Raw genomic sequence first — 10,934 nt, forward strand, 5'->3', positions numbered from 1 at the left:
GAACATCCCACTTTGGGTCATAGCTCCTGAACAAGAGCAAGTCATAAGAAAGCCCCCTCTCTTTGTTAGTCCCAATGTTAAAGAGTTCAAAATTTGTGTACATGCCTGATGCACTTTGAAGAACCTGAGGAGGAAAAGCCCCAGCATTATGGAGGAAGGGCATCAGCAGATAAGCTAAAAAGGTTTTCCCTTCAGATGTAGACATAAACTGCCTCGGATGAAAATTTTCAAAATATAGAAAATGGGACACGACCTTAGGATCTATTATTCACTTGTGTCGTCTCAAGCTTTGAATATTTTCCTGGGCAATTCTTTTTGTTCAAACTGTATTTTCCTTAAGAAAAAAATGCATTAATATGACGGTATAATGGAGAAATTTCTCTAACTCCGACGCTTATTATGAGAAGTGCCCAGCAGTAATCTTTTTAGGAGCTAATTTAGGAGGGTCGAAAATAACTATATCCCAGGATTCATTTCTAGTAAAAGCACCCTTCATAAATTCAGTGGCATCTTTTCACAAAAATGATTCAGGTTGTTAAGAATAATATTTTCTCTAGCAAGCAAAGATGTATCAACTCCTGTCAGAACACTAAATTAACCTTGAACATGCGAGGAGTTTGGACAACCTACTTATACTGAGATCCAGAATCTTCAAGTGTCATTTAAGAAGTGTCAATGAGAAGATAAGAGAGCTGTGTTAGTCCGAGGATCATAGATTAACAGACATAATCATGAATCAGGCCAAATGAAAAATGTTGACATAAAATAATACCCGTGGCATCTATTGCACCTCCATGCACCACATTTAGAGCAAAACCACCACTGTGGGAGCAAATATCAAGAACTTTCAGGCCATTTGAAATTGTAGATATGAACTGGCGGTTTTCACGTTGGTCAGCATAAAATTCGGTCTTCTTGCACACCAATGAAATTACGTAAGTGATCCCGTTTACCATAACCTGGCAGATGAACATATAGAATGGCATCAATTTTGCAGTAAATGGATTCGTTCAGAACCTCAAGCAGGTAATTCCAAAAATATGGCTAAAATAATAAGGCAAAGGCAAAATAGGTGGTGGCTGCTTCATAGATAGCAACACTTCAGAGAATGAGTTCAGCAAGGAATTGGCAAGCACTTGAGATGTGGCAATTGAATATAGATTATCCAAGCATGGGCTTAGACAGAGTTAGAACCAAAGGCATTTGTTATTCAGGCATAAAATTATCATTTACTTTCCCCAGTTGCATAAATCCAGAGTATGCTGCTACATGGCCTGCAGACCCAAACGTAGACGCTGACAAACGACAAATGAAAACCAAAATTTGGAGTAATTAATAGGCAATCAGAGGTGGGAATTATTACTTTCAATTTACGAAGCACCACTGTGAATTTTCAGGTACTAATCACAAATTACCAAAAACACAAAAAACATCATGTACGAGCAGAAATAAGCAAGACCATTGAGTATGCAGTTCGTACAGGCACCAGCCTTAAAAAGCCAATGGTAAGGTATCTCTAATGGTGCACTTCTTTTATACTCAGTGGAGAAATAGATGCCAGGAGCTAGAAGAATTCTGGAAGTGAAAAGGGACTGATAATTTCATAAATAAGGAAAAAAAAGAGGTTTTTCCGTGGGAAATGGGTGAAATGTATGATGAAGAAAAATTCCTCTCCATGAAAATTTATCTTAAACCTCATTCTTTACTGTTTAAAGAATCAAAACAAGTAAAAGATCTTGCATAAGAAAACTAATAAAAATATGAATGTGTAATTAGTAATTTTTTAGGCACATTCTACCTTTATTCTTTCAGGACAAGTAGATCGATGTTTTTCTTTCACATCTGACACATTCATTCCTTCTTCTTTTAAAATTTCAACAGATGTTCTTCAGATGATATGGTTAATTCCATCAGTTCTATTGATGCAAGCCTCTACTTCTTGTTTTTCATTCTCAACCCAAGCAGCAGAAGATGCTATCACAGCTTAATCTCCCAAGACATCAACAATTATTCCGGACAGTCTGCAGTGATGCACCTATGTGTAATTTACAGATTAGCATACTGGTGAGTACAGCAATAATCATAATCTGAAAATCAAGCATACTGGTGAGTGCAGAGCAGAAGAGACTGAAAATCAAGGCATGTCTCAAAGAATAATTACACAATCAAACCATGGTTCCAACTAATGTGAGCTAACTATATTCTTTTTTCCTTTTTCTTCAGCTTCTTACTTTTTTTCCCCTCCATATATTCTATGCTTAGTACAATATGAAGTCTATTGGGACAGGACAGTTATAATCTTGAACAACATCAGCACCATACATCAAGGGCAAGGACTTAACATTCTGCATTCAACACCAGCACCATATATTCAAGGAATTGATCCAGCATTCACTAATCTAAATTTTCTTCCTAGTCCGAGTATCTGCGACATTTCAACTAAATGAACTCTGGTTATCTTGCTCCCCAAAGGCCAGAACCAAAAACCTAATTATACATCCACCGGGAGAATAAGATCATGATTAGCTCAATGTCTGCCAAACTGCGCATACATATATGTTAATAAAAATCACTTGACGTGAACACATAAAGAATCCCTCCATCTCCTGTAGTGGACTATGGAGAGCTCAAGATCATTACCTGTCTCCTTCACCATTGACAAATATGCATTTGTATGGGATGACTCGGATGAGGGTAGAACCAGCCTCCTCCTTAACTTTCTGCTGCATTAATTCTTGTTTTAAGCAGTTTCTTCATGTCCAATGCACAAGAAGGATATCTGCACATGATTTAAGAACTTAATAGATGAAGGAGATAAAATCAAACCAGAAAGCTGTCTTTATACAGATACCTCGTGGCTTCCTCTTCTAGCTGCATGAGCCTAACACAGAGCATGGAAACTGAATTATACAATCCCCACCCTATAGGTTTCTCTGTTCCATCAGCAACCAGCACAAAGTCTCCTGTCTTGGGTGGTGGTCTACCATTTATTCGATTGACTGCTTCACTATACACATTGGATTTCCATACTTGAAAAGTTTCGTCTTTCCCTTTTTTTAATACAACCTTTGCAATTCCTGCCGAAAACAGACCTATTACAAAGGGGTCTAGAAATCGTAACGGAACCAACCAATGATAAGTTGATAACTATGAGAAACCTTAAAACAGCTTCTTCATGTTGTAAAGAATATAGACAACGCAATTTTGCTATGACCTCAATTGCAAGTGCAAAATGTTGATTTACCAAGAGAAATCTAAAATCAAGCAAATAAAGCAGTATAAAGTTCAATTATACAAATGATGACACCAATGTTTGCATGTCTTGATAGCTCATTAGTCCTTTTCGTTAGCTGAAAATGCAAATTCATAAACCTCTGCAGTTTATATACATAAAAAAAAAAAAAACAAGTGATTGAACACAATTACTCTTTTAGTCAGTTCAAATAATGAAGAACTTCTTGTTAACCAGATAAATTCAAAAAAGCAAACTCATAGAAGTCCGATTGGCATGAAATAGTTCAGAGATTCCAGCTTTACACTAATTTTTCTCATAAACGAAAAAAAAAACAATGCATCCCAGTATCACTGTAATGTTTTGTATTAAAAGATAGGAAATGGCAACAAGGCCCTTGAATGCTTAGATGTAGGAATAAATTAAATGAGGGGTATAATAGTAATTGTATAAAGAGATGATATATATAAATAGGAAGTAAAAAAAAAAAAAAAAAAGGAAAGAGGGATCTGAATTTTGAGAGAGAACCGGCAGGAGAGAAAGGGAAAAAGAAGAAGAAGAAGAGAAAAGAGGGAAATTAGAAGGGAAATAGAAAGGAATTGAAGGAAATAAGTAAAAAGGTAAGATTATGTATAAATATGTGTTAATTAAGCTTTAATTTTGATTTTGATAAATGTTAGGGTTATGAAATTTGTGTTTTGAGTTTGATTTATGAGTTAATTTGGATGTTGTAGGGTTAATTGTTGTGGGTATTTGATTATTTGGTTGATTTTGAGAGATTGAATTGAAAGATGATGATTTTGAGTTATGATTTTGTTTGAATGGTGAATTTGTGTTAGAAATAAGGAAAGAACAGTGGGTTTTCTGTTGGAATTCTGGGTTGGAGGTTGAAGATGACAAAATTTCGGTTTGGTCCCTCAATTTTGGAAAATTACAGTTTAGTCCCCAAACTTTGGAAAATTTGCAGGTTGGTCCCTGGAGCCTATTCCGAGAATCTGAACAGAATAACATATGAATTATGGACAGAATTATTGTATAGATAAGAGAATTTAACACTTTCAATTTGGTCCTCCAATTTGATAAAAATTACAATTTGACCCTAAAAAATTTGGTAAAATTCCAGAATGGTCCTTGGAGTATAATGAGATGATCTGGACAGAAATGAGGACTAATTATGGTCAGAATTTCAGTATATTCATGGATTTATGATAAATTTCAGTTTGGTCCTCCAATTAGACAAAAATTACAATTTGGCCCTAAAAATAGGATAAATTACAGATTGGTCCCTAGCTGTAATATTAGCTTTTCAGATTAGTTTGATGAATAATTAAGGGTTATTTAGTGAATTATTGCCAATTTTATTAGTTGTTTTATTATGGATTAGATTTCGGGAAAACCGTTAAATTTTGGGTTTTTGAGAAAATTGACTAGTTAGTTCAAAAACATATAGGGTTACGGAATACATCATTAGTTAAGTTTATTAAATAGGTTAAATGTTCTTTTGAGTCGTTCTTGAATATGTCTCCTTTGTATTCAGATAATCCTGATATTCTACCGACAGGACGTCAGTAGGATTTTCTTCGGTGTCTGCTTTTGGCTTCTGTTTGCTTTTGAGTCAGGTGAGTGGATAATTTTCCATATGCATGAGAAATATTATAAATATTTGATTTGTTAATATGAATTGGATCATGCTTCTTGATAATATATATGTTGATTATTATCCTTGTTATGATAAGCATGATCAATTGTTGAATCCGAATTATTGATATGAACCAGTATATATATTCTGAATTGACTTCTGAATTGATAGCTCCTCATTTGATTGATGTCATGAGTTGAGCCTTGAGATATGAATATGTCTGTTTGATTATGATTATGAACCTATGGTATGTCAGTCAGAATACCCATGCTAACAGGGTAGTGTTAGTCTTTGTGCACATCGTATCTGAACCCTAGTTGGTCGGGGGAGTCACCAACCTGTGTGGACTGATCATCCCACAGTACGGAGCCTCATGCTCATTGCATTTTGATTTTCTGACGAGTTTTACCATATGATATTCTTGTTATGGTCTATTTGAGAAACCTTTCTATAAGAACCTAGAGCCATACTTGTATATATATTTCTCATTGCTGTATTACCTCGTGTGTGTATATTGAACGTTATCTACTCACTGAGTTGTTGAACTCACCCTCTCATTATTATTCTTTTCAGGCTTATAGCTTGATAGCAGATTACTTTTGTTGAACCTTCCGAACCTGCTTTTTGGTTGTAATTTGTACCTTCTTTTTTTTTTCAAGTTAGTGCTCCAAAACTATGTATTATATTAACTCTTGTATTAAGACAATTCAATTATATTAGGAAGTTGATTTTGTTATTAATGCTGCGTTGAATTCTGATTAAGTTAGGATAAGTTTGTGTGTAAGTCTGGGTTCGCATAGGTATGGAACCTTGGAGGGGAACCTTGCCTATGTGCCGGTCATGGATCCGGGGATCGGGTCGTGACAATCACAATAACAAAAATGAAAAGAAAGGACAGCACCCAGAAAAGAAAAGACACAAAGACAAACACAAACGTAAAATGAAGTGATGAAGAAGCTGCAAAAGAAGTGATGAAGACCCATGATGTTACTTTTGCTCAGAGGCCTTATTTCCTTGTTTCAGATATCATATCTTACAATTCTACGAATATTGCTTTTTCGCCTTTTGGAGACTATTGGAGACAAGTGCGTAAAATATGCATACTGGAGCTGCTAAGAGCAAAACGCGTTCAGTCATTCCAAGCAATCAGGGAAGAAGAGGTATCCAATCTCATCAGTTCCATTAATTATAATGCAGGATTGCCAATCAACTTGACTAAATTGTTGTATACTATATCATTCGACAGCACTTCAAGGGCATCCTTTGGGAAGAAATCCAAAGACCACGAAGCATTTAAATCTGTCATGGAGGAAATCATGGAGGTATCGAAGAGTTTCATTATTTCTGATATCTTTCTCTCCATTAAATTGCTTCATTTGATCAGTGGTACGAGGCAAAAACTTAAGATTCTGCATCAGAAAGCAGACCAGATACTTGAAAGCATAATTAATGAAGATAGAGCTAGAGAGGCACCCAGCAATGAGATTGAAGCTGATGACCTTGTTCATGTTCTTTTGAATCTTCTGGGTCATGGAAAACTTGAATTTCCCTTGACTACAGACAACATAAAATCCGTTAACCTGGTTAGTACCTATGCTATATATGCTAATTTGTGTGATTTCATATGTTAATACGTGCATAGATTTCTACATTTAGTACCAGTCTTCCTCTCAGGGATGATCAAAAGCTTAGCTCGGTTAGTTATGCTTTCTTCATTAAGCACGATGTCATCCACCGAGATAAAATAATTGATGTTTCTCAAGCACAATTAGAGCTGCCTGGATATTTTCTTTTTGTTCTTTTTTCTCTTTTTTTTAGCTGCTCATATTCATGTATTTGGCATGAAAATAAAAAAGTTTTTTGGACCTGTTTAATGGATTTGCACTCCTGTCGCAGGACATGTTCCTTGGTGGGACAGAAACGTCATCTACAGTTTTAGATTGGGCAATCGCAGGACTGCTAAGGAATCCAAGAGTGATGAAGAAGGCACAAGCAGAAGTGAGGCAAGTCTTTTGTACAGCAGGGAATGTCGATGAAACAGACCTTGAGAAATTAAAGTACCTTGAACTGGTAGTCAAAGAAACTTTGAGACTGCACCCTCCTCTTTCTTTACTACTTCCAAGAGAAAGCAGAGAGGATTGTGAGATTAATGGATTCAAAATACCTGCCAAAATCAAAGTCGTTATTAATGTATGGGCAATTGGCAGAGATCCTGCTTACTGGAATGAACCAGAAAAAATTCCATCCAGAGAGATTCCATGATAGTTTAATTGATTACAACGGGGCTAATTTTGAGTACATCCCATTTGGTGCTGGAAGAAGAATGTGTCCTGGCATATCATTTGGTATAGCTAATGTGGAGTATCCACTTGCACATTTGCTTTATCATTTTAACTGGAAACTTCCCAATGGACTAAAACCAGAAAATCTAGACATGACTGAAGTCTTTGGCGTTGCAGTAAGAAGATCTGCGCTTGATTCCCATTTCGTATGATCCTCGGTCTATTCAATGAGATCAAGGAGAGAGAGTTTCTATGCATGTTCAATGTATATTCCAGGTTGATGCCAATGTTTACTGTATAAATACATGGAGAAGACTCTACACCATGTATTTAGGGTGTTCAGCCACTTCCATGAATGAATTTGTAGCTTTTTAGGCCTACGTTGGTTTTAACTTGGTAAATTGTCTGAAGAAGAAAAGGTTGATGGATAAAAGAGGAATTCTCGTGGAAAATGAATGCATAGGCTAGTTGCATGTTCCTTGTGTTCCAAGAACTCTAGCAAAAAACACGGTGCACACCATCTTTATACTGCTAATATAAGGAATTGAGGGTAAAACTGGTTCCACGAAGATTTTTTATTTTTTGAAAATTTTCACAATATTGAGTTGAATGTTGACACCACATAATAAAATACGCAAACATCAGGAACGCGTTTTTTTTACGTTATAAAATATTTTAATTGAAAATTAAAAGGATGATGTTTATATTTAATTAAATCAATTGAAAAATATATAAATTAATAACTCATAAAAAAAGTAGATAAAGTTAATTGAAAACTAAGATGAGAAGTTAGTAAATGATAGATATGTTAGAAAATAATATAAATTATATAATAGGATCTCACATAACAGTTTAAGCTATTAGGTTGAATTGATTCTTTAATATGGTATCAGAGCCTTGATGACCAAGCGATCACGAGTTCAAATCTCATCATCTCCATTTATTTGATAAAAATTAAGCATATGGTACTATGAGCATGTGCAAGTTTCAAGCTCAAAGAGCTTTCACTTAATGGGGTGTGTTAGAGAATAATATAAATCATATCATAAGACTTCACCTAACAGCTTAAACTACTAAGTTAAATTGGTTCTTTGTACATATATTTTATTTTATGTATTTAGTTGCTCTTCAATTTTTTATTTAATTATGTAGTGGTAAAAATAGATTTTCACATGAGAAGCAATAATTTATATCTTCTTAGAAAAAAAATAATTTTTATTTTCTTGTTAATGTATTTTCTTAACAAAAAATAGCAATGTAATTTATTGGATAAAACTGAAAATAATTAAAAAAATATCTAAAATTTAAAAAAATTGAAATAAGGAGAAAATAAATGTATCTCTTTGATCAAAACCCCCTTCTTTTATTCATGCATTCCTTTTTTTTCTATTTTTTACAAGAACATATCTTTTTATCTGAAATATTATTTTATAAATAAAAACTTATCACAAGCTTAAAAGAAAGTTTTAATAAAAAATAAAAAATAATGAACTGATAATTTGGACATGAATATATTTAAAATATAAGAATAATAAATTTAATAAATAATATATAAATAATTTTCAATAACAAAATAGATATAACAAAATAAATAGATATTTTATTCATAGGTAAAAAATTTAGAAAATTATGCATGTTAGGTTAACATATAATTATTTTAAAAATAATTATTAATATTATCATAAAAAAAAACTAATATTATTAGAAAACAATGACGTGTTGTATAATTATTATTCATAGAGAATGTTGTTGTAAAATAAAGAAGAAAAAAAACAAATAATGTAGGCCCCAACATAAAAAGGGTCAGGCGCGCCTGGTAGTTTTCTTAAATAGAGGATGACACATCCTTCACTCTGATTTAAAAATAAAAAATTGAATGCACGATGTGTCAGTCAACTAGGTGAATGATGCGTCATTCAACTGCAACTTTTTTCATTTGTTGAAGCGGCTTAAGTGATAACGAAAAAACTCTATTTATTTTTTTCGTTTTAAAAATATTTTTTAAAAAATTTAATTTAATTTAATTTTTTTCTTTACTTTAAATTAATACTTTTTAATATTTTTAAATTATTTTGATGCATTAATATTAAAAATAATTTTTAAACAATAAAAAAATATATCTTTTTAATACATTTCTAAGTGAAAAATATTTTAAAAAATAACCGCAACCACACTCCCAAACAGTAAACCGGGTCCAAGTTTTTGGATTTCAAGAACCTAGTTTTCTAACTATTTTCTTCACCCAGTAACATAAAAAAAAATCACGTGAACCTCTAAAATATCATATTCAATAACAAAACACTTTTTTTATCGGTATAAAAACTAAAAAAAAACCCCAGTTCACCTTTTTTGCATCTTTAAATGTGAGAATCATTAATTTTCATTGATTCTTTCTCTTAAAAGTAAGATTTATAAACATTAAAGTTATTGATAGATAAAATTTAGCAGCCTAAGAGATTTCTTTTTCTTAGGATTTTTCAGTAATTTACTTTTTTATCTCTCAACTTTTAAAAAAACTATAATGTGAAAAAAATAAAATTTACGATGTGGCTTTTACCTATCTTTTGTGGAAAAGAGTTTTGTTTCTTCCTTTTATGTAAATTCCAGTCAATCATCTATCAATTTATTTTTTAATAAAAAACTAAAACCTTATTTTCTAAAAATGGACATTAATTTAACGTTGAAATATTTAACAAAGCATCAAGAAAGCTAAAAAGAGAGAACACGTCACTACAGGTTTCAGCGAGTAAAACCACGAATAATTTAAAGAGATGAAATAAAAAAACAAATAAAGTTGAGTGATTAAATCGTAAACCATGCAAAACTACGACTAAAATATAAAAAATGAAAAAATAAACAATGAATGAGCATTGAAATGTGATGTGCACAATATTTTGTTGAACTCTCACGTGATTCAGTTGAAATTCCTGGTCAAGTAGGGAGTCAAGCTGGGATTTTATAAGTTTAAATTGTTATGCTGAATTTGATAATATGCCCATGACTTTTTTGCCCCCTTTTTTTTTTCTCTTGTTTTGTTTTATCTTTTATTTTTTTTATTTTATCTATGATGTTAGATTTTTAACTAATTTTATCATTTAATTCTAAATTGATTATAAATTAGATTTATATTTTTTATTATATAATAAAAAAAATTTAACCCAGCAAAGTCAATAACCCTGAGCTGTGGGTTTTGTGTATTGACAACAGGACACATGACATGTTTATTTTTTTATTTGATTTTTTCCTTTGTATCTACATAATAAATAAGTTTGTGTCAATGCCACCCATCAAGATTTAATTTAAAATCTAAACTAAATAATAAATTAAGTTTATATTTTTCAAGTTTAAATTATTGTTATGAGTTAAATGATAATATTTAAAAGTTTTTTATATTACTTTTTCACGTAAAAAAAAGTGATTCAAGCGCGGTTAAGAAACCAGTCCTATTCCGGACAATGTTTTTTTATTTAGTATGATGTTTTTAATGAACAATTTCTTGGCTACACCTCTAAATCTATTAGTTTTTTTTTAATTATTATTTTCCTTGCTCTCCACAAAAATGATGTTTAGCAATGTAGGACCGACTTAAATCCAACTCATGGAATTTTGATCTGACTAAGCAGCCGGGTTTTTGTTATGTCAAATATGTTTAGGAATGGGGTGCAAATCGTGTTCCTAAAAAAATTTAATTTTTTTTAATTAAAATTTAATATGATTTGTATGTTTTGGATCGTTTTGATTTGCTGATATTAAAAATAATTTTTTAAAAATAAAAAATATC

The 10,934-nt window shown here is 32.2% G+C and overlaps 1 pseudogene; it reads left to right on the top strand.

Annotated features, from left to right (window-relative positions):
• The first annotated feature begins 6 nt into the window (after positions 1–6).
• On the top strand, positions 7–7,605 carry LOC7462145 (premnaspirodiene oxygenase-like; annotated as a pseudogene).
• Positions 7,606–10,934: the final 3,329 nt, after the last annotated feature.

Source organism: Populus trichocarpa, chromosome 8, assembly GCF_000002775.5.
Source record: "Populus trichocarpa isolate Nisqually-1 chromosome 8, P.trichocarpa_v4.1, whole genome shotgun sequence".
Classification (NCBI taxonomy): Eukaryota; Viridiplantae; Streptophyta; class Magnoliopsida; order Malpighiales; family Salicaceae; genus Populus; species Populus trichocarpa.